The following is a 25652-nucleotide window of genomic DNA, read 5'->3' as shown; positions in this document are numbered from 1 at the left end:
CATTTGACAAAAATATATATGTGAAACTATACAATATATAGTTCCATATATCAGTTCTTTCTCTGGAGGTGGATAGGTTCTTTAGAGTTGATTTGAATATTCATATAAATCAGAATAGCTTAGTCATTCACAATTACTCTTTGAACAATATTGCCATTACTGTATACAATATTCTCTTGGTTCTGCTCATTTCATTCTATTATTTCTCAAGTCATATTTCTAGCACTTGTTAGCTGTGAAACCATATGCAAATGACTTTACTTCTCTAAAACTCAGGCAACTCTCTAAAACTAGCTACTAAATTATAGGTGAGTTGCTAATTGCATAGGTGGAAGGAATTCCCCCACCTAGAAAATCACAGTTCCTTGACTTGTGTGTTATTAAAGTATTAGTAGTACAGCTCATATAGTAGTTGCACATGGATTTCAGAAAAGGGAAAGACTGAAAGATTGTGAAGTAGAGAAGTCCTAGAAAGCTTCACAAAGGTGGTAGAACTTGGGCCAAGCCTTGGAGAATGGACTAACCAGAGCTTTCAAAGATACTTAGGGTATAAACCATCTTTTACCTCTAGATATCTCCATATAAAAGCTGACATGGGGACAGCTAGGTGGCACAGTGTATAAAGCACCAGCCCTGAATTCAGGAGGACCTCAGTTCAAATCTGGACTCAGATACTTGACACTTACTAGCTGTATGACCCTGGGCAAGGCACTTAGCCCTCACTGTCCCACAAAAACAAATGAATGAATGAATGAATGGATAGATAGATAGATAGATGAACAAATAAATAAATAAACAAATAAACAAGTGAGTGAGTGTATTATTGAACAAATAAATAAATAAATGAGCAAACGAATGAATAAAAAAGTAAATGGATAGATAAATGAATAAACAAATAGATGAATGAATGAACAAATAAATAAGTGAATGAATGAATAAATAAATAGATAAATAAATGAATAAATGCATGAAAGAACATGGTCTCTATATCATACATGGAACTAAAAGCTGACATAACCGAAGGCTACACTGATAGATGCATTTGATCTAGAAGAGGGGTGATAATCTTACTTGTGCTCTGCCTTTTTCTTACCTTCCAATCTGGGCACTGGATGACTACTTCAAAGGGACCTTATAAAGGAGATTTCTATTCACAGTTGGATCATTCAGGGTGGACTGGATGGCCTCTGAGGTCCCTTCTAACTCTTAACATTCTGCGATTCTTTTACATACTGTACTAGATTGTAAGCTTCTTGAGGACAGAGACTGTGTTTAAGGGCTATTGATGTTTGTCCTTCATTCTGTTTGTTTTTGTTTTTGTTTTGCAGGGCAATGAGGGTTTAGTGACTTGCCCAGGGTCACACAGCTAGTAAGTGTCAAGTGTCTGAGGCCGGATTTGAACTCAGGTCCTCCTGACTCCAGGGCAGGTGCTCTATCCACTGTACCACCTAGTAAGTGTCAAGTGTCTGAGGCCGGATTTGAACTCAGGTCCTCCTGACTCCAGGGCAGGTGCTCTATCCACTGTACCACCTAGCTGCCCCTTGTCCTTCATTCTAAAAGACAACCAATGAAATCAAGGTGATGTCTTGATTTGCAAGTGAATTGGATTTAAGTGAGGCAGAGCTGTGCAAAGTCATCAGCCTCACTCTCTCCTCCAGTCACCACAGTCCAGTGGCAAGACATAGGTCAAGAAGACTGGTAATGGCCTTGGATGTAGTGGGAGACCCTGACCTTTTTTAAGGTTATCAGTTTGTCTGATGCAACATCCATTCAATAATTAAAGGCTAATAATAATAATAATAATAATTAAAGGCTAGCTAAGAATTGAGACAAAAGATGACTTAGTTTGTCTTCCCCAAAAAAATCAATCTGGGAGGGGAAGATCCCCAGAGTTTCTGGCCAGAACAAAAACAGTTGCTATTTACACTCACTCTGAGCCTGGGCTAGGACTTTTGGTGGCAGATCAGAGAGCTTAAAGGCATAGTCAAATATCTCTATTTGAATCACAATGGGCTTCATCAAAGCAGAAAGGAATGTTCACAGGAAATGTGGTAGACAAAGAATAGAATAGCTTATTGGTTATGGAGAGGTGGGTCAACAAGCATTTATTAAGTGCCTTCTGTGTGCCAAGAACTGTGCTAAGTACTAGAATACAAAAAGAGGCAAAAGGCCTTAAGAAGCTCACAATTAAATGATGGTAAATGAAAGTGAAGAATTAAGGATAATTCCTGGACTAGATAATAGTAATGCCTTTGACATCAGAGAAACAGGAAAGTTAGGAATGAAAGGGATAGAGATAGAGTTCTGTTTGGGACATGCTGTTTAAAATGTCCATGTGATTGATAAGCAGGAAGAGATAGAGATATAGCAGGTAGCATATAGCAGGAAGTTGTAGATATAGGCCTAAGGCTCAGGAAAGAGATTATAGGATCATAAGATCATAGATTCAAAGCTGGAAGGAGCATTTGTGGCAAACTAGTTCAAAACCCCTCCTCCCCCTTATTTGACAGATAAGAAAACTGAGGCCTGGAATGATAAAAAATAGTTGTCCAAGGTCACATAGATAAATAAGGACTAGATATATAGATTATATAGATATATAGTCATCTACATAGAAATGATAATTGAGTCCATGCAAGCAGAATAGATAAGATTAGAGAGAAAAAGGGGAGAGCCAGGACAAATCCCTATTATTCACCCATGCCCACAGGGAGTGGAATATGGATGATGATCCTGTAAAGAAGACTGAGTAGGACTGGTCAGACAAGTAAAAGGAGAACCACTATACCACAATGTTACTGAAACTCCGGGAACAGAGATAATCCAAAGAAAGGAAGAGGTCAGCAGTGTCAAACCCTTTAGAGGGGTCATGGATAAGGACTTAGAAAAGGCCATTGGATTTGTCAATTAAGAAGTCTGTGTGGGACAGCTAGGTGGTACAGTGGATAGAGCACCCCAGAGTCAGGAGGACCTGAATTCAAATTTGACCTCAGACACTTGACACTTACTAGCTGTGTGACCTTGGGCAAGTCACTTAACCCCAGTTGCCCGGGTAAAAAAAAAAAAAGGAGTCTGTGAGAAAATGGGTAGTTATCTCCTCTCAATGAGGATATAACAGTCAATCATAGTCCTCCTGACCTGTTTTTAGGACAAAGGTCTCAGATCCCCTCCTCCCCTTCTGGCTAACAAAATCTTGGTTCAAGGAACTCTCTTCTCAATAAGGTCCGCTCCTGAGTTGTGTCCAAATAAGGAAGAATAAGATCCACTCCTGAATTATGCCCATATAAGCAGGAGGGATGGGAATACTTCGTTCAGATTAGCTAGTTTTTGCACATAGATTGTAACCCTTGAGTAATCAGACCAATGATGAAAAAGGTGAGGGTCCATTCTCATTAGGGAGTAGGGTTTAAAACAGGGCCTGCAAGTCCCCTTTCTTTGCACCCACTAGCTGCATACTAGGGTGCCTCCTTCTCAGGAGAAGGAAATAAAGAGCCTTTGTCACATGGATGCTGAGTTCCCGAGAATTATTGAGAAGAGGATTTTTTTCCATCACAAAGTCATTGGTGATTTTAGAGAAAGCAGATTCAATAGAGTGATGGGGGAGGAAGGAAAGTGGGGAGAGTCAGGTTGGGAGAGATTGAGGAATGTGAGGTAAGAAAGTGGAGGGAATAGGAGGTAACAGAATGCAGACAGTATTTTCTACTTTGGCTATAAAATGGAGGACAGATATAGAATGATAAAATGAAAAGATGGTAGTTTTATGGGCCTAGTGTACCCCAGAAGTTTTCTGGGGTAAATCAAAAGAACCTCCTCCTTGAGAAACTAAACCAAAGGACAGATACACCTAAAGAGATAAGCAGCTCCAGTGCTGTTTGGGACTGAGTTAACTCCAGGACTACTACCCTTCATCCCAGTCTCTCCCCACTTTTCCCCTCCTCCCCACCCCATCCTCCCCCTCCCTTGGGGGAAATAAGATTAGGTGTGGCTGCTGCCTTTGTGGAGTGAGGAGAACAGAGATGGCTGGAGAGATCCAGAGCTGCCCCTCACCCAATTTCCCCCAGCCACCATCAGTGGGGGATGGTCCTCCCCCAATAAAGGAACTTTCCACAGTCAGAAGAGCACCTCATTGGATCACCATCTGTCCTCTATAAAAGTATCTGCCTGTCTCCTGCTTGAGGAGATAGGTATCTCAGAGAGCCATGCCTCTGTGCCATGCCTTCTCCCCATGAGAAGTCCAAGGATTTCTCTCTTGGTTTTCCTTTCCCTGGCCCCTAATAAACTATTATTTTATTCTAATTGGATTTGTGTGCAAGAGGGTGTAATTCTTTAAAGAGGAATTCCTAAGAACCCCTTTTCCAAACCCCCACCCAATTTCCCCATAACAGTAGGATCAAGGAAAGGATTTTTAAGGGTATTTAAAGGCAGGACAGAAGGAGCCAATGGATAAGAAGTTGAAAATTGTGAAAATGGGTACCTTGATTTGCTCACACTGCCCCCCTCCCCCAATTTTTATTCAGGTAACCAGAACAATTGTATAAGGAATGGATTCATTGGCTAACATACTGTCACAGGAGAAATGGGTGGTGGTGGTGTCCTTAGATATTCCTCTTTAAAGAATTACATCCTCCTGAACACAAATCCTGTTAGAATCAAATCAGCTTCTATTTAGGTGCTAGAGAAAGGAGTCCTTGACTTCTCTCAAGGGGAGATGGTTCAAAGACATGATTCTCTGAGATCCCTATCTCCTCGAACAGGAGAAAGGCAAAAGCTTTTATAGATGGTAGATGGAGTGACTGGATGGGGTGACCACCTGACAATGGAAAGTTTCCTTTGGAGGTGGGGAAAGGCTTGAATAAGAGGTGGTGGTCCTGACTTCTGGAGTTATCTCTGTCCCCTGGCACCATTCAGGCAGCATCCATGCCTAATAGGCTTATCTCGATTACTTGTTTTGTTTTTGTTTTTGTTTGTTTTTTTGGCGGGGCAATGGGGGTTAAGTGACTTGCCCAGGGTCACACAGCTAGTAAGTGTAAAGTGTCTGAGGCCGGATTTGAACTCAGGTCCTCCTGAATCCAGGGCTGGTGCTTTATCTACTGCGCCACCTAGCTGCCCCATCTCCCTTACTTGTTAGCTGTGTCCATCCTGATAGCTTAGCTTCTCAAGGAGAGTTACCCCAGACCCATGTCCTTCAGTTAGGTGGCCAGTTTAAACTTTAATAGTCCCAAATTCCTTGATATGTACCCCATAACAATACCAACAATCCTTGTGTGACCAAGAATAAACCCAACTGGGGGCAGCTACATGGCATAGTGGATAAAGCACTGGCCCTGGATTCAGGAGGACCAAAGTTAAAATTCAGCCTCAGACATTTGACACTTACTAGCTGTATGACCCTGGGCAAGTCACTTAACCCTCATTGCCGCCCCCCCCCCCCCCAAAAGAATAAACCCAACTAGCCATACAGGAAATAAGTAACCTTGAAACCAAAGACATATCTGACTGCAAGGTATGCAACTATGGACATGTTTTTGATCTTCAGCTATTCTCTAACTTTGGAACAATCCTTTTCTTTTTGAAGAAATCCACATAATCAAGCCTTGAATTAAAGTACCTATCACCAGGGGTGCTATGGCAGTGCAATGGATAAAGCACCAGCCCTGAATTCAGGAGGACCTGAGTTCAAATCTGTCCTCAGACACATAACACTTACTAGCTGTGTGGCCCTGGGAAAGTCACGTAACCCCTATTACCCCACAAAAAAAAAAAAAAAAACTGCCTATCACCAAGAACTTTTTGATTGTCTATCAAAGGCCACATCCTGCACCCCCTGAAATTCCTCACATCATACACACCCCTCCCCTTGAGAGTGGGCCTTTCTTTTCCTTTTTTTTTTTTAGTGAGGCAATTAGGGTTAAGTGACTTGCCCAGGGTCACACAGTTAGTGTTAAGTGTCTGAGGCCGGATTTGAACTCAGGTACTCCTGACTCCAGGCCCAGTGCTCTATCCACTGCGCCACCTAGCTGCACCAAGAGAGTGGGCCTTTTTAAGCCCCAAATTCCTTACCTGTCTTTGTTTGAATTGTATATAAACTCTTGCAATCTACTGCAATTCAGCAATAGGTTGAAGAACACCCATGATGGTGCTAGATTTTCTTCCCTGCTTAATAAAACATTTCTTTTAATTTTTACAGGTAGTTTCTTTCTCTGGTTTTCCTTCCCTTTTAGGAAGAAGGGGATTTAAATCTCGAGAACTGGCCCTTGTGTTCCCCTGAGAATTGGCCTCAGCCTTCTCCAGTCTTCCCCTTTGGGGAAAGAGAGATCTAAATTCCATTTAAGAGAGTGTTTGCCTCTATTTACAAAATAAAGGAGAGAGAGGGAGTGATCACATTCCCACAGGACACAGAATCTGGGGTTGGTTGGTTCTGGTAAGAAGGGCTACCCTTTCTTCCAAGACTGGAACCAAGGAAGAGAGAATGACACTGAAGCAATATGAAGTGTGGAACTGAGGAGGAAAGGAGCCTGTGGGCTTTAATGCAATTTAAGGTTTTAGAAAGATGCCTGGAGCACTAAAAGGTTAAGGAATTTGCTCAGGGTCACATAGTCAATTCACATCCAAGGCAAGACTTGAACACAGGTCTCCTAGGTCTAAACCCCTTCCATTATGCCCCAATGCCATTTGAGATAGAGATGATAAGCCAAGTGATGGTGATATAATTTCAAGGACTAAGGAGAAAGCACAGCCCAGGGCTCTTCACACTACACCATTGTGGCTGAAATACAAACAGGATGAGGCTGGCAAAGAAAAGTGGAGAAATGCCACAATTTGTATGATTCAGTTCTAACTGGAGGCACTTTCCCCTCAATTGGCCCCAGAAATATCTCATTTATCTACTCTTTCTGCCAGTAGAAATCTGACTGAAGTTTTTGGTCAGTCTTCCAACCTGGCAGTCCCCTTCTACCCCCTGCTAGTTTTTTTTTTTTCTTTAGTTGTCTTGGCTACTTCTGAGTCATAATTGAGAGTGCTGTATGGAAATGGACTACAATAAAAGACCACCCCTGGGGTGTAAAGGAATGAAGAACCCATAGCTAAAACAGCCTGGAGACTGTTCCTTCAGGTAGTGAGCTCCCCACTCTTATAAATGTTTAAGCAGAGACTGAATGATCACTCTGGGAAGTATTATAGAGGGGAAGGAAAGGGAATAACAATTTATATAGTACCTACTATATTCTGGGCACCATGCTGATGAGAGAAAGAGAGAGAGAGAGATGCACATATCCTGTAACTCATAAAGTCCAATAGGAGACAAGGCAAATACACAAATAAACATTAAATAAAGTGGAATGTGACACAGTGGATAGAATATTGAACCTGGACTCCAAAATCATGCAAACAGCCCCCAACATCTATTAGCTATGTGATGGGTGAATCACCAAATCTCTCTGTGCTCCATTTTCCTCAACTATAAAATGGAGTGGTAGGAATGGGAAAAGTAACAATATTTCTAAGTCCTACCTTATAAGATGTGGTCAGGCTTAATCAAGGGTAGTACATTGGGAAGAGACTTGGATTTATAGTCAAAGGCTCTGTGTTTGAATCCCAGATCTTTTTATAAATGATTACTGTTATGGGTTAGAACTATTAAAATTTAAGCTGGCCAGCTGACATGAGTCTTCTCCTTGAGAAGACAGACACACCTGAAAGCAAGAGAGATAAACCCATTAGGCATGGTTACTGCCTGAGTGGTGCCAGTGGGGCAGAGATGGCTCTAGAGATAAGCACCACCTCTTGCCCTACTTCCCCTGAGCCCACCACCAGTGGGGGATGTTCCATCCTTGAGTAATCACCACCCAATAAGGGAACTTTCCATGGTCAGATGATCATCCCATCAGTCCCTCCACCATAGGTGCCCTATAAAAGTATTTGCCTTTCTCCTACTCAAGGAGATTGGTATCTCAGAGAACCATGTCCCTGGAACTATTTCCCTATGAGAGAAGTTTGACTTCATTCTTCGTTTCCTTTCTCTAGTGCCTAAATAAAATATTATTTTATTCTAATTGGATTTGTGTGCAAGAGGGTATAATTCTTTAAAGAGGAATTCCTGAGGACCCTAACAGCCACACCAACCATTTCCCCCATAACAATTAGCATGGTTCAATCACCAGGTTTCCTCTCCTGCCAAATGAAGGAGTTATATTCTAGAGAAAGTCTCAAAGGTCCATTCCAGCTCTAAGTTTATGATTCTAAAAGAATATATAGTGAGAAAATAATGGGATTTGGCAGATACTCAAAGGCCCACCTGGAGATTATTCTAAACTGATTGAATTAAGTGAGAGGGATTGATTTTGTTGATTAGCCTACTCCAAATTAATTAGATTGCAACCACACCTGGCTGGCCCTTAAGAAAGTATTGTTCTCAGAAGCTAAGGACTTTGAACTCAACTCGAGACTACCTTCAAGTCCAGTGAACCAATGGATTTGGATGACTGTAACCAATCAGCTTGAAGCAGTGTGTAAGGACCAGCTATGCTTCAGACCTGTAAAAAACTTCCACACTCAGTTTGCTGGAGCAGTTCGTGGTTGAAGCAGGCTCATGGTGGAGTACTTGAGGAAGAACCAGACCAGGCTGGACCTCTAGACTAGATAGGCCTTTTCTTAACTTTCTGAACTCCATGTGTTTTCCTTTTTACTAATTTACTTTTTACTAATACCTAGTATGCTTTAATAAATGCTTAATGCCCAAAGATTGGTTCTAAAACTTCTAATTTAAGGAAATCACACATTTAGATTTTAAACATATATATATATATATATATATATATATATATATATATACACACTTTGCAAATGTCAAAGTACTATATGAAAATTAGTTATAAATATATGAGAATTCAAAAGCAGGAGGGATCCCTTTCTGTCTAAAAGGACCAGAGAAGGGTTCATGGAACATATCACCACCACCAACAACATTTATATAGTCCTTTAAGGCTTGTAATGAGCTCTACAGATATCTCATTTGATCCTCAAAGTTGCCATGAAATGTAGGTGCTGTTATTGTCCCCATTTTGCAGATGAGGAAAGTTTGGCATAGAGAGGGTAAGTGACTTGTCTATGGTCCCAAAGCTAATAAGTGTCTGAGACTGGATTTGAGTTCAGACCTTCTTTTTTTTGGGGGGGGGGGGTGAGGCAATTGGGGTTAAGTGACTTGCCCAGAGTCACACAGCTAGTAAGTATCAAGTGTCTGAGGACGGATTTGAACTCAGGTCCTCCTGAATCCAGGGCCAGTGCTTTATCCACTGCACCACCTAGGTGCCCCCAAGTTCAGACCTTGACTTGAGGTCCAACATTCTATCCACCAGGCCATGTAGAATATGAACAGAAAGTTACCTATCTGTCCTCACTCACATTGTCTTAGAACATTTCATCTAGACTTCTTTGCTGTTATCTTCCTCTTTTTTTGTTATACTTGTTTGTGTGTTTGTTTGGTGTCTTTTATGGACTGGTTCTGTGATTTCCCTGAGGTGAGGAACTCCCTAGAAGGAAATTCTCTTTACCTCATAGAGTTGCCTTAGATTCATGCCTGGAAGCAAGGAGAGGTTAAGTGATTGGTCCTGGGTCACACAGCCATTCTGTACACAGAGATGAATAGGTTGTATCTCTCCTATTGGGTGCGGAAGTTCCTTGATAGTAGGGAATATGCCATTTTTTCATCTTTATGTCTCCTAGTATATAGTAGAGCACATATGGTTCCTAATAGGTATTTGATAAGTATGTGTTGAATTGACATGAATTAAAGCAGATTGGAAAAAGCATGTAGGATTCAACCAGCAGGAGACTGTGGGGAGGATGTCTGCCACCTAATCCAGATCTTACCCACAGGCCCTTTGCTTCTGCCTCTTTGGGATTTCCAGCTGAGTCTTGGAGACTCATCACTAGAGACGAGCTTCAATTTCTGCCTCTCTCTGAACCTCCTGGTTGCTGTCACCTTGTCCCCTATCCACTGAACCACTCTGAGACTCTCTGGTGGGGCCAGGCTCAATGCTTCTATTCTGCCCTATAGTATTCAAAGTTATTTGAGAGCACGTGAGCTTCTCCTTGAAACAAAAACCCATCTTTTTAATAGCAACATTCTTCCAGTGACATGGCAAGGAATGGAATACTATAGTCTCTAAAAAAATTGAACAATCAAAGAGCTGAGGAGAGGCACATGGGGGTGTGAGCAGGTTGCAATGTGTTACAAACAAGGAATTATGAAGGAGAGGCAATATAAAGGATGTGATCACAGGGAAGGTGGTGTGCTTGTCACCAAAAAAAAAAAAAAAAAGGATTCTAGAAAAAGATGAGTTTATCCTGTGGAGAGAGGGAAGGATAATATATGAATTTCCTATGTGCATCCTACGCATCTTCAGGATGTCAGGTAGTCAGGATGACTACCCCCCAGAATCAGGAGAAAGTATCTGATGGCTATGGTAATACAAGGGAAAATAGCTTTGAAAGACTTTCAACCCTGATCACATCAGTGACCAGGCATGACTTCAGAACACTGACGAAGCATTCCTCCCACCTCTTGTCAGAGAGATGATAGAATAGAGAAGCATGAGGTTATAAGAACAGGAGGTGAGGAGAGAGTGCATCCCAGGCCTGGAGGACAGTCTGTGCAAAGGAATGGAGACAGGAAGTAGGATGTTATGTCTGTATGAGGATCAGAAAGTAGGCCAGATTGTCTGAAATGTAGACTGTACAAATGGGAATGATGGGTAATAAGGCTAGGAAAGCAGATTGGAGCCAAATTGTGGAGGGCTTTAAATGCCAAAAAGACATTTTCTATTTTATCTTTGAGCCAATAGGGAGCTATTGAAGCTTCTCAAACAGAAAAGTGATATGGTCAGAGCTAAGCTTTAGGAATATCACTTTGGAACCTATGTGGGGTATGGCTTGGAGGAAGAGACCTGGGAGGCTATTGAAAAAATCCAGATGAAAAATGATGGTATGAACTAGAGTGATATCCTATGTGAATGGAGAAGAGAGGATGGGTGTTAGAGATTTGCAGGTAGGATCCATATTGTTGTGGGAATACAGTGGGACCCCAAGAAACCTAAAGATCCCAACCCCCAAGGCCAAGGGAAAAACAGCTCTCTCCCACCTCAGGTATGAGGTGTGACAGGACATGACCCCAGTATGCTGATAAGAAATACCAAAGTCTAATGCAAGATATGGATGGATGCAGTATATCTTACTGATGCCCCATTATTCCAAAATCCCCTCCCTGTTGTTTCATTTCCCTCCCAGTGCTTTGTAATGTTCTTCCCTCTACTTTCTTTGTTTTGTAAAGATAAAAAAGACCAGGCTTTCTCTTTCTTCAGTGGGACAGTTCTTCACCCCACACCTCCCCTACCCCCAGCCATATATTCCTCTCTCCTAATAAATCTCTTTTTATTTTACAAGATTCATGGTGAGCCTCCTATTCTTTGGGTGAGCTAGCCCCCCATCCAGGTCACAAGTCCCCCCAAACAATATAACTCAGCCACTGATTGGATATGAAGGATGACTGAAAGGAAGAACCCAGAGTATCTCCAAGGTTGTGACCTGTACCCACTGCTAGAGGTGATACTTACATGGATGAAATCCAGACCCTCTGGAATATTTTAGTATTACTGTTGTTTCACAGATGACTAGATTGTAAGCTCTTTGAGAGCAGAGAGCATGTCCTCTGACTTTGTATGCTTCACTTCAACTAGCATAGTGCTCTATAAATTGCAGCTGTTTATACATAGACTGAGAGCTGGAAGCATCAGCTAATTGATTGGGGTGGGGGGGAGTAAGAGCACCCTGCTCAAAGGCAGAAGGAGTCCCAGGGTTCCTTCCAGCCCTCTGATTCTCCAATGGCTCTTAAAACCTGGTTAAAAATTAAACAGAACAACACAGGGGTGATCAGCGGGAAGTTAGCATTTATTTTGTTCTAGTTAAGTCATTGTTTCCCTGGGATAAATGGGACTTGCTGTAATGAGACCAGTGGTGTGCTTTTATTAATAAAAGAGAGGCAATGTGGTATAATAGAAAGGGCACCGGGGTAGGAATCTGAGGACTTGTGCTCCGCCACTGCTTAGCTTCATTACTGTGAGCAAGTCAGCTTGTCACGGAGTATCTCTAGGCCTCAGTTTCCCTAACAATAAAATGAGGATATTTGACTAAATAAGGTCTCTTCCTTCCAACTCTTAACATTCTCCAATTCTATATCACTCATTGGACCAGTTACCCTTTTTCACAGGCACCACTGGGAGAAAAGAGAGGAAGTTTGGTCAGGGTTTGACTGTAAGCAAAGTTCCCAACCAACTGCCCTCTTGCTGGCCTGAGGGCAGCAATTAAGTGCAGAGAGGGAAATGAAATGGTTGCCTGTTGGAAAGAGAAGTCAAAAGAGGCCTTTGGTGAGATTTTCCCACAGAGGAGTTCAGTGCACCTGAAAGCTACAGTACAACATGTTCCTAATCCCCAAACACGGGTGTTTTGTTAGCCAGTGTTTTCAACTCCCGCCGCCAGGCTCTAGGCCTTCCCCCAGCATTGCATGCTGGCTGCAAGTGTGGGCGGCTTTTGAAGGAAGAGAAGACAGCTGCTGTCATGTGTATGTTCTGTACCACATCCAGCATGTTGTGGGCTTTCCATAAATATTAAACAGCTCTAAGCCTGGCTCCCAGTTTAGGAACATGGGAGTGAAGGATTGTAATAATACTGTACTTTTAGTCATCCTGCTTGATTCTGTGCCTCCTCATCCATTCTAAGGGTACCATTCTAATTCAGGCCGAGGTCTGCTACTGAGGCAGAGCTACTCACATGTTATTTAGTTTCTGTTTTCTCAGCAGAGGAAGATGGCATTTTACACCTGCAATGACAAAACTAAAATGACTAACAGGAAGGTGGTACCCAAGATAACCAAATAAACTAGAAGAGCACAAAGATTCCTTTTACAACTTCTTGCTACTTGGTTCAAATTAATTGCATCCTTGTGCCCTAAAAGAACTGACAGATGTGATTACTGAGACACTGTCATTGATATTTGATTGATTACAGGAAATGGGAGAGGTACTTCAAAATTGGAAAAGGGGGAGTTTCCAGAGGATGAGAACACCCTATTGGCCAATGAGCTTGACTTGAATTCTGGGGGAAATTCTAGAAGTAATCACTTAAAAGTAATCACCTAGAAAGGAAGTTCATTATTATAGTCATCATGCTTCATCAAGAATGGGTCATGTGGGGCAGCTAGGTGGCGCAGTGGATAGAGCACTGGCCCTGGAGTCAGGAGGACCTGAGTTCAAATCCGGCCTCAGACACTTGACACTTACTAGCTGTGTGACCCTAGGCAAGTCACTTAACCCCAATTGCCACACCAAAAAAAAAAATAAGAATAAAAATTAGAATAAGAATAAGAATGGGTCATGTCAAAATAACCCCATCTTTTTTGTTTTTGTTTTTGGTGGGGCAATGAGGGTTAAGTAACTTGCCCAAGGTCACACAGCTAGTAAGAGTCAAGTGTCTGAGGCCGGATTTGAACTCAGGTACTCCTGAATCCAGGGCTGGTCTTTATCCACTGTACCACCTAACTGCCCCCTCATCTTCTTTTTTGATAGGATTACTAAGTTAGTAGAGGAGGGAAATGCTGTCAAAATATTTTATCTAGATTTTAGCAAGGTTTCTTTTTTAAATTTTTACATTTTTTCAGATTGCATGTAAAAATAAATTTTAACTCATTTAAAAAAATTAATTTCAACTTCTTTCCCTTCTTTCCTTCTTCCCCTCCCACATTCCTGTGATGACAAGCATTTAGATATAGATTATACTTGCACAGTCATGCAAAACATGTTTCCATATTATCCATGTTACAAAAGAAAACACAGCCCCCTCCAAGAAAAAGAAATAAGAAAAAGAAAGTTGTGGGGTTTGTTTAAGTGTGCTTTGATCTGTTTTTAAAGTCCATCATTTCTTTCCCTTGAGATGGATAGCATTTTTCATCCTAAATCCTTCAGAATTGCCTTAGATCCTTGTATTGCTGAGAATAGCTAAGTCATTCACAGTTGATCATTGTACAGTGTTGCTGTTACTGTGTAGCATGTTCTCCTAGTTCTGCTTACTTGACTTTGCATCAGTTCATGTAAGTCTTTCCTGGTTTTTCTAAAAGCAAAGTTACTAATGAAGCATTTCTTACTGTTCTTATGGAAAAGATGGAGAAATAAGGATCACATGATCCATTCAATCAGATTGATTGAGAAGTGATTGGTGGGTCAGACTCAAAGAGTGGCAAACCATTGGTATCAACTCACTGTGGCAAGAGATGTCCACTGGAATGCCCCAATGATCTGTGCTTGGCCCTGTGCTGTTTGAGATTTTGATCAAAGATTTGGAAAAGGGTAGAGATGGTATGTTCATCAAATTTTCAAATGACTTGGAGAGCTAACACATGGAAGCATATAGCCAGGATCATTTTGACAGATAAGAGAACATTGGGTCAAATCTAATGAACTGAAATCCAGTCAGAATAAATGCAAAATTTTGCATTAGGTACATAAAATCAACTTCATGGATAGTCAGCAGTTGTTTGCGGGGAAGGGAGGGGGAGAAGACTAGATGGGGGAGAAGGCATGGTCACATAAGCTAGAGTGTTGAGGGGAGGGCAAACAGATTGGTGAAGGGCATTGAGTCCATGGCATAAGATCAATTATAATAAACTGGATGTATTCATCCTGGAAAAGGGAAGCTTCAGGAAGGATATGAGAGCTGACTTTGAGTATCTGAAGGGGTGTCACATGAGCAAGCAATTGGATTGTTCTGTTTGGCCCCAGAGAACTAGGGGCAATGGGTAGAAGGTGAAAAGAAGCCAGTTTAAGTTTGATGTCAGGTACAATTTCCTAATAATTAGAGCTGTCCTAAAGTGGAGTGGTCTGCTTCAAGAAGAAAGGATCTCCCCCTCCCTGGAGGGCTTTGAGCTGAGGCTGGAGACTGCTGGTTGGATGTGTTATAATGGGAATGTGGGCGTTAGTTGGACTAGATGGTTACCAAGCTTCCCTCTGACTCTCAAATTCTGTCATTCTGTGAAACTAAGTCTCATGTCCATTATTGGTAAGTGGCTCATAGTAGCAAGTATTCATATCACACAGCTATTAAGTGTTTGAACTAGGAATCAAACTCAGGTCCCTGGGCTCAGAATTCAACCCTTTTTCTACATTAACACACTAAGAATGGGCCCACACTAGTGGGCATAGTAGGGGATGGAGGCTGTACATGGACTCAGGAAGACTCGAGTCCAAAACTAGACCTAAGCACTTATTAGCTGTGTTGTGCTGGACAAGTCATTTAACCTCTTGCATCCTGTTTTTCTATTTGTAAAATGCAGATAATAATAGCACCTACTGGGGCAACTAGGTGACACAGTGGATAAAGCACCAGCCCTGGATTCAGGAGAACCTGAGTTCAAATCTGGCCTCAAACACTTGACACTTACTAGCAATGTGACCCTGGGCAAGTCACTTAACCCTCACTGCCCCACAAAAATAAATGGATGAATGAATAAATAAATGATGATAGCACCTACCTCACAGGGCTGTTTTTGTAAAGCCCAAGTGAAATTTACACACACACACACACACATGTACATATATGCACATGTGCATGCATGTGTGTTTTAATATGACATACATGTACATGTATGTTGTTGTTAGGTAATTTTTCGGTTGTGCTTGACTCTTTGTAACCACATTTGGGGTTTTCTTGGCAGAGATACTGGAATAGTTTGCCAGTTCCTTCTTCTTCTTTTTTTTTTTTTTGGTGAGGCAATTGGGGTTAAATGACTTGCCCAAGGTCACACAGCTAGGAAGTGTCAAATATCTGAAGCTGTATTTGAACTCAGGTCCTCCTGGATCCAAGGCTGGTGTTTTATCCACTGCGCTACCTAGCTGCCCCCTGCCAGTTCCTTCTTCAGCTCATTTGACAGTGAAGAAACCAAGGCAAATAGGATTAAGGGACTTGCCCAAGATCACACAGCCAGTAAGTATCTGAGGGCAGATTTGAACTCAGGAAAATTAGTCTTCCTGACTTTAGGCCTAATGCTCTATTCATAGTGTCACCTAGCTGTCCCATACACACACACACACACATACACACACACATACACACACACACACGTATGTGTGTGTGTGTACACATGCATTCACACATATATGTTTACAAATATAATGTGTGTTTGTATGTCCATCTATGTATGTGCATACATATATATGTGTGTGTGCACACATGCATTGTGTGTGCGTGTGTATGTGTTTGTGTACACATGCTGTGGATAGAGCAAACCAGAACTCAAGTCAGGAAAACTAAAATGAGGTCATGAGTTAGACACAACCAAAAAAGGCTAAAGAACAACATCATGTACATGTATGTATATACTTACATATGTGTGTTTATATATGTGTGTACATAATTGTATATACATATGATTAATTTGCGAACTTATAGCAGTGTTAGTTACACATTATTTGTCATTATTAAGCTCCTAGGAGGAAACTAATTCTAGTTCACCTCAATATCATTTGATACCAGCTATGTACCCAGCCAGCCCTGTGCTAGGTATTGTGGGGACAGCAAAGTGTAAGACATGGTCTCTTCTTCCCTTGCTGAGCTTACAATATGACCGAGGAGGCAGCACTTATACACAAAACAATCACATGACAAACAGAGCAGGGTGTATGATTAAGTGCCAAAATTCTTAGCCCCACAGTGCCTGAAACCCAGTTAGTAGTTTTTCAGTAAATACCTGATGGTGATAATAATGAAAATGAGATGATGAAAGCCTAGTTTAAACAAGAAAAGTCACAGTCACCAGTCCAAGGCATAATGATTACTTTTTTCTACTCCTTTAGTAAGGACTAATAGATCCAGAGCAGGCATTTCTGCTAATTTAGGAGTCATAGTATTTTGCAGCTACAAGGGGCCTTAGGGATCATCTAAGACAGGGGTTCTTTCCTTTTTCTGTGTCATGGAACCCTTAGGTAGTCAGCTTGATAAAGCCTATGGTGAATCCTATGGACCTCAAGCTAAAACCCCAGCCTCCGGCTTCTAGTCCAATCCCCTAATTTTACAGATGAGGAAAGGGTCTCCCAGACATTAAGTGCCTTTGTCCACATACAGTTAATCCTGTCTACATCATGAGGTTAGGGGAACAGCACCCCCATGATCTGGAAAATCCACATTAAATTTTTGGCCTTCCCTTTGTACCAGAGAAGAAGTCTGAATGATAATTGTATTAAAAGATCAAATATGTCAATATTATACAGTACCATAGATATATTTTATATATTTCTAAGCTTCTAAACCTTTTCTGTGTCATCTTCTGGCCTTCACATGTTGTCTGTGGCTTCCAAAAACTCCCCCAAAATATCCCCATTTAATTCCTTATGCTAACCCAAGATATATCAAAACCACAATGGGCAATGTATGTGGAAGGGATAACTGTAAATGGCAGAGACAGAATCCTAAGCAGGGTCCTCTGACCTGAAGTCTGACACCCAGGCTCCTCTACCACAGTCTTAAGGACTTTCAAAGTGTTTTTCCTTTATTCTGCCTTAGGAAATATAGACAGCATTATGCCACATGCTAAAACCTACTTAGGTCCTCACCTCTGGGGAAAAAAAAATCAGTTAATAATGAAATGAGCAAAAAATTTTGGAAACAGGCAATGTGTGGCCATAAACAAGGCCCTAGCTCACTCTGAGCCTCCTTCCTCCTTTGTAAAATAGGAATGACAATACCAGAACTATATGCCTTACCAGGCTATTTTGAGGAAAGCACTTTGTGAATTACAAAGTGCTATGCAAATGAAAAATTGCTAGCATTTTTTCCTTCTTTGTAATCCTTTTAAATGCTTTCAAAACTTGTAACTTAAAAATAAATGTCCAGGTTATGGCTTGCCTTCTTACTATCCCACCAAATGTACGTGACACATTCCTAAATTTGGTAGGAAGAAAAAATTAATTCCAGATGGAGCCCTCCGTTTACCAGCCTACAATTCAATTTAGCCAATATTTATTAAGTAATTACTTTGGAAAATGCCCCCCCCCCACTAAGGGCAGAAGATAGGAAAGTGAACCAAGATAAGGGTTCTATTTCTCAAGGAGTTTGGCGGTTTTGTTGCTGTTGTTGTTGTTGTGTGTGTCTACTTGGGGAAGCAAGGTAGATACTCAAATGATTATAGTCCAAGTTATATGATAATGGATAGGATAAATACAAAGAGAGTGATGTGAGAGGCCCCCCCCCCCCAAGAAAACTTCTAGGATCAAATATAAAATCTTATTTGGCTTTCAAAGCCCTTCCAAAACCACCTGGTCCCTTCCCACCTTTTCCCCTTTTACTACACTTACTCTATGATCCAGAGTAGAGACCTTCACGGTAACTGAAAGAGAAGAAAAATGGTTTCAATTCTCATTCCCCCCACATCGTCAATTGCCAAATTTTGTCATTTCTACCTCCATGTCTCTGACGTTTTTCCCCTTCTCTCCACTCACATGGCTACCACCCCACTTCAGTTCCTTATCACCTCTCACCTGGACTGAGGCAATATGGCTCTCTCATTTGGCTCTGAGTTATTTTGTTTCTAATCTATAATAAATATGGGGCAGGGCCAAGACGCCAGAGGAAAGGTAGTGACTTGCCTGAGCTCTTCCCTCCTAATCTATAAATAACATTCAGGACAAAGACAATGAGAAGTAAACTTTTGGGGGAGGGGGTAGAGCAATGAGGGTTAAATGACTTGCCCAAGGTCACACAGCTAGTAAGTGTCAAGTATCTGAAGCAGGATTTGAACTCAGGTCCTTCTAAATCCAGGGCTGGTGTTTTACTCATTGTGCCAATTAGCTGCCCCCAGAAGTAAACTTTTAAGGTCTAGGCAGCTGGATAGTACAGTGGACAGAGCTCTGGACTTTAAATGAGGAAGAACTGAATTCAAATCCTGCTTCAGACACTGCTGGTTGAGCCTGGGCAAGTCACACAGTAGCCTCCTCTGTAAAATGGGGATAATAAGAGTACCTAAGAGTGAGCATCAAATGAGAGAACATTTAAAAAGTATTCTGCAGATCTTAGAGCTCTATATAATGCTACCTATTCTTATTTTAAAATGTATCTCAATGTAGTTATAGATATGTGCCACTCCCCACAAAAGTTGTGTAAATTGAATTTTTGTAAACTGAATCGTATTTTACCACCCACTTCCATTATAATCACAAAGATGCTTCATGGTTGGTTCTGACTGATCTTTAATTGGCAATAGTCCTAAAGACTTCAGTTTTAAGTTTCTTGGCAACTTGGTCTCTTTGACATGTAGTTAATGAGCCGTAAAGCAATACTTCCATGTGCTAGGGGAGCTCATTATTTAAAGGAACCCTGCAGTGCATCCTTTTGTAAAGTGAAGAATCCCCTTGAGATCCAAAAGGAAAACCTCTAACTTACTAGTTTGCAAATTCACATTTTCATATATCATGTCAAGTTTTCTGAAATGAAAGAACATATCTGAACTTTATTTTTATTGTTTTATTTTTCTCTAAAAATAACATCTACATGTTATTTGTTTTAAAATAAATTGTATTGCTATTTTTAAACATCATCAGAATGTGTTTCAGTGTCACTCCCTCCCCTTTCAAAGAACCATCCCATATAACAAGTAATATTTTTTAAAAGAAGAGGAAGAGGGGCAGCTAGGTGGCGCAGTGGATAAGAGCACTGGCCCTGGAGTCAGGAGTACCTGAGTTCAAATCCGACCTCAGACACTTAACACTTACTAGCTGTGTGACTCTGGGCAAGTCACTTAACCCCAATTGCCTCACTTAAAAAAAAAAAAAAAAGAAGAGGAAGAGGGGGCAGCTAGGTGGCATAGTGGGTAAAGCACCAGCCCTGGATTAAGGAGGACCTGAGTTCAAATCCAGCTTCAGACACATGACACTTACTAGCTGTGTCACCCTGGGCAAGTTACTTAACCCTCATTGCCCAGAAGAAGAAGAAGAAGAAGAAGAAGAAAAAGAAAAATCAGTAAAAACCAATCAATATATAAAAAAAAATTGAAAATGTATGCAGTGTTCCAGATCCATGAACCTCCTACTTCTGAAAAGGAATGGGGATTGGTTGGGGGCGGGGTGTCTTTTCTTTTTTGGGGGGGCTATGCAGCTTTATTGTTATTTTATAACATTCACTTTTGACTGTTTTGTGGGTGTTATTCTTTCCATTTACATTAAGGTAGTCATTTCTGTATATTATTTTCTTGGCTTTGTTCACTCTGCATCAGTTCATATACATCTTTCCATGCATCTCTGTATTCATCCTAGTCATCATCATTTCTTACAGTACAGTAATGTTCCATGACATCGATGTACCACAATTTCTTTAGCCTTTCCTCAACTCATTAACATCTACTTTGTTTCCAATTCTCGATACCACAAGTGAGGGGGGGGGGGAAAGGCTGCTATAAATATATTGGTGTATATAAAGACTTTCATATGTATGTATATGTGTGCTTAGATATGCATATATACATATATTCTGGATACTAAACCTTTATATTTAAGTGCTTCTCTTCTTATTGTACCTGAATTAATTTTGTGTCAAAGCTTTTCTGTTTTGTGTGATCAATTCTCTGTTTTATCTTTTGTAATTGCCTCTGTCCCTTGTTTGATTAAGAAGGCACCTCCTACTCATAACTACTAAAGGTATATGTGGTCTGTATCTCTTCTAATTTTTTATGGAATGATCTTTAATTTTAAGCTAACAGTCATTTTGAATTTATTGCAGAATATGGAGTAAGATGTTAATATGAATCTAATTTTTTTCCAGATTGCTTTCCAGTTTTCCCAGTAGTTTTCATCAGATTGAGATTTCTTTTCTAAGTGATTTGTGTTTTCTAGTTTATCGAACACAAGATTATTGAGTTCCACTATTTCTGATTCTCTCTTGCCAAGTATGTTCCATTGATCAATTTTTCTATTTTTTAACCAATATCAAATGGCTTTGAAAATTGCTGTTTTAGAATATAGTTTGAGAGGCGGCTAGGTGGCACAGTGGATAGAGCACCGGCCTTGGAGTCAGGAGTACCTGAGTTCAAATCCGACCTCAGACACTTAACACTTACTAGCTGTGTGACCCTGGGCAAGTCACTTAACCCCCATTGCCCTGCCAAAAAAAAAAAAAAAAAGAATATAGTTTGAGCTCTGGAAATACTATTTCTACCTTCATCTTTGCCTTTTACATCATTTCCTTGATATACTAGAGCTTTTATTTCTCCAAATTATCTTTGTGATTGTTTTACCAAGTTCTCTAAATTATCTCTGAAAATATGATTAGTAGAGAATTAAAAGTATAAATTAATTTTGGTAATGCTGTCATTTTTATTATATTGGCACAGCACAGCCATAAGCATTTAATATTATTGCTGCTATTTAAGGTATTCTTTATTTCTATTAAGGAGCACTTTTTAAAAATAATAAACATTTTCATTTATAGTTTTGGGTTCCAAATTTTGTCCCTCCTCTCCCTCTCCTTCCCCCTTCTTGAGGTAGTAAGCAATCAGATACACGTGCAATTATGTAAAACATTACCATATTAGTCATTTTGTACAAGAAAACTCAAATAAAAGAAAAAATTAAAAGAAAGTAAAAAATAGCATGCTTCAGTCTGTGTTCAATCAATATCAGTTCTTTCTTTGGATGTGGATAGTATGCTTTGGGATTGTCTTGGATCACTGTATTGCGGAGAATTGTTAAGTCATTTACAGTTGCATCAAACAATATTGCTGTCACTGCACAATGTTCTCTTGGTTCTGCTCACTTCACTATATATCAGTTCATATGAGTCTTTCCAGACCTTTCTAAAATCTTGTCTTGTCATTTCTTATAGTACAATAATATTCCATCGCCATCATATACCACAACTTGTTTAGCCATTTCCCAATTGGACATTCCTTTGATTTCCAATTCTTAGACACCACAAAAAGAGCTGTTATAAATATTTTTGTACAAATATGTTGACGCACTTTGTAGTTAAATCTACCTTAGTATTTTTTTTGCTTTAGTAAATTCATCTCAAAGTATGTCATATGTTTTGTAGCTATTGAGAATGAGATTTCCCTGCCTATTATTGTTTCTTGAATTTTATTATTATAAATACTGTTGATTTCTGTGGATTTATTTTGTAGACTACAACTTTGCTCAAGATATGAATTGTCTCTGGTACAGAAGAGTTCCAGGGAACTCATGATGGAAGAGGATCTCCAAATCCAAGGGAAAAAAAAAAAAAGAACTGCGGAGTATGGATGCTGAATGAACCATACTATTTCTTTTGTTTTTGGTGCTGTTGTTTTTTTCTATTTTGAGGTTTTTCATCAGTGCTCTGATTTTTTCTCTTATAACATGACTAATGCAGAAATAGGATTAATGTTATGTGCATATATGTATATATACATATATACACATATACATACATACATATATGTATGTGTGTGTATGTATATATAAAACCTATATCAGATTACCTGCTGTCTAGGGGAGGGGGAAGGGAGGGGAGGGAGGGAGAAAAATCTGAAATTGTAAAGCTTGTATAAACAAAAGATGAGAACTATCTTTACATGTAACAGGAAAAAAAATAAAATATTTTATTAATTAAAAAATAAAATAAAATAAAATGCCAAAGGAAAAAAAAGACATTAAAATCTGTTCACATCTTCAAGAAATTCTCTGATGGCGATTCTAATTCTTGGTAGAATAAGATTAGAAAAAAATCCATTATGATGTAAATGACTGTACATAAAAAATTCCAAGCTCCAGATGGTAACAAAATTATATAGAAATATGAAATAAAATATATTTGTAACAAAAGTTAAAAAAAAAGATATGAATTGTCTCAATTAATATCTTTGCTGATTCCCTAGGATTTTCTACACACACACACACACACACACACACACACACACACACACACACACGTTATCAGCCAATATGAATAGTTTTATCTTTTCTTTGTCTATCTTTATGCCTACAATTTCTCTCTCTCTCTCTCTCTCTCTCTCTTTCTCTCTCTCTCTTTGATGGGGCAATGAGGGTTAAGCGACTTGCCCAGGGTCACATAGGTAGTAAGTGTCAAGTGTCTGAGGCCAGATTTTAACTCAGGTCCTCCTGAATCCAGGGCCCGTGCTTTATTCACTGCACCACCTAGCTGCCCCCTCCCTTTCTAAAATTACTATTGTTAGCATTCCTAGAACTATAGCAAAATAATTGTGGGAAGAGTAAGCATCTTTGCTTTATTCCTGTTTTTATTGGGAAAACTTCTAGGGTATCCTCATTTCATATGATACTTGCTTTTCATTTTATATAGCTATTTTTATAACAGAAATGATTCCTCTTTATTTGTATTTTATAAGATGTTATTTATATTTGTTTTATTAATGCCATTTGTTTTTATGCTATCCATTTTCCTGATACTGTGTGCCTCTCCTCCCCCAAACCCCTACCACTGAATTCTCCCTTGTTACAAATAAATAAATAAGCAAAACCAGCACACAGCTACTTAGGTTGACAGAGTATGCAAAGCCCCTTGTCTCTCTACCAGGATGAAGGAGCCATGTTTCATCAATTGTTATTCAGGACAAGTAAGATTAGTTAATACTAATAATCAGAGATTAGTGTTGCTTTTGTTTACACTTATAAATATTATGTATATTGTTCTCCTAATTCCGGTCATTTCACCTTATATTCTTCCCATGTTTCTCTGAATTCTTAATATTCATATTTCTTGTAGCACAACAGTAGCTCACCACACTTAAACACTACAATTTTTTTTCAGGCATCCCCTAATCAATGGGCACTTATGTTATTTCTAGTTTTTTGCCACCACAAAAAAAGTGCTATTATTTATATTTGGCATATATTGGGCCTTTGGTATATATCAGGCTGTTTTTTCAATGTTTCATCTCTCTGGGAAATATGCCCAGGCATGAGACCTCTGTGTCAAAACATTTGAACAGTTTAGTGACTTTTCTTGCATAATTTAAAATTATTTCCTAAACTATATACAAAATATATTTTAAAAACTTACTTATAAATGACTCACAGCACTTCCCCATAAATATTATTGAAAATAAAATAATCCTCACAAAATATAATGTCTATATAGATATCTCCATATCTATCTATGACTTGGTTTCTATACTGGGGTAAGACTTACAAAAAATAGTATTTATTACCAATTGATTGTACCAAAATGATATATTATTTAACCCCACAATAGGGAAACTTTGATTAACAAACTTTTAAGTCTTGATAAGTATTTCCTTATGCAAATAGTATTTTCTAGCACTTCAAAATGATTAAATACTTAGTTTCTTTGCACTTTACTACCCAGACCTAACTAACCTCTGCCATGTGGCCCTTAGAAACTCTGGAAGCAGCACTAAGAGCCAGGGAGGAGAAAAAAGCAAGAGAAGCAGCAACAGAGTTGGTCTTTTAAGTGTATAAGTTTTACGAAGTAAGGTTCTTGGTAGTAAAAGTTTTGCAGACCAGTAAAAATTTGTTACAGATCCTGACCAGAAGTTGGGATTATCATTCAGGGATGATAGCTCAGCAACAAAACTATTCAATATGGCTGGACTATGGGCCAAGCTAGAGATGGAAAGTGGTTTTACTGGGGGATTTTGAAATCATGTCAAGTTATGAACTAATTGGGAAAGCAAGACCAATAACAACAATAAAAACAAGCATTTAAGTGCCGATTATGTGCCAGGCCCCATGAAGCACACTGAGGGTACAAAGATTTTTTTTAAAGTCCTTAAGCATTTATTAAGTGCCAATTATGTGCCAGGCCCCATGAAGGACACTGAAAGTACAAAAAAATTTTTTTAAGTCCTTGCACAGAATTGGAAATTGAGGGGCTGCCCATCAATTGGGGAATGGCTGAACAAGTTGTGGTATATAAATGAAATGGAATTCTATTGTGCTGTAAGAAACGATGAGCAGGAGTAGTTCAGAGAAACCTGGAAGGATTTGCATGAACTGATGATGAGTGAGATGAACAGAACCAGAAGAATACTGTACACAGTATCATCAACATTATGTGTCAATCAACCGTGAGAGACTTGATTCTTCTCACCAATACAACGGTATAGGAAAGTTCCAAAGGACTCATGATGGAAAAGGCTCTCCAAATACAGAAAAAAAAAAAAAAAAAGAAACTGTGGAATATGGATGTGGATTGAACCATACTATTTCTTTTGTTTTTGGTGCTGTTGTTTATCTTTTTTGAGGTTTTTCCTTTTTGCTCTGATTCTTCTCTTTTAACATGACTAATGCAGAAATATGTTTAATATTATTGTACATATATAACCTATATCAGATTACCTGCTGTCTTGGGGAGGGGATGAGGGAGGGAGAAAAATTTGAAATTAGAAATCTTATAAAAACAAATGTTGAAAACTATCCCTACATGTAACTGGAAAATAATAAAATACTTTTATAATTTGGAAAAAAAAAGTCCTTGCCCTCAAAGAACAGTGTCAGGCACAGAGTAGAAATATAAAACACATTAGTTGATTTAATTCTACTGAGGTAGTGAGGATAGAAGCTAATTATATACAGATAGGGCTCTGAGCC

The sequence above is a fragment of the Dromiciops gliroides genome, chromosome 2 (genome assembly GCF_019393635.1).
Source record: "Dromiciops gliroides isolate mDroGli1 chromosome 2, mDroGli1.pri, whole genome shotgun sequence".
Classification (NCBI taxonomy): domain Eukaryota; kingdom Metazoa; phylum Chordata; class Mammalia; order Microbiotheria; family Microbiotheriidae; genus Dromiciops; species Dromiciops gliroides.
Note: the sequence above shows the minus strand (reverse complement) of the source record.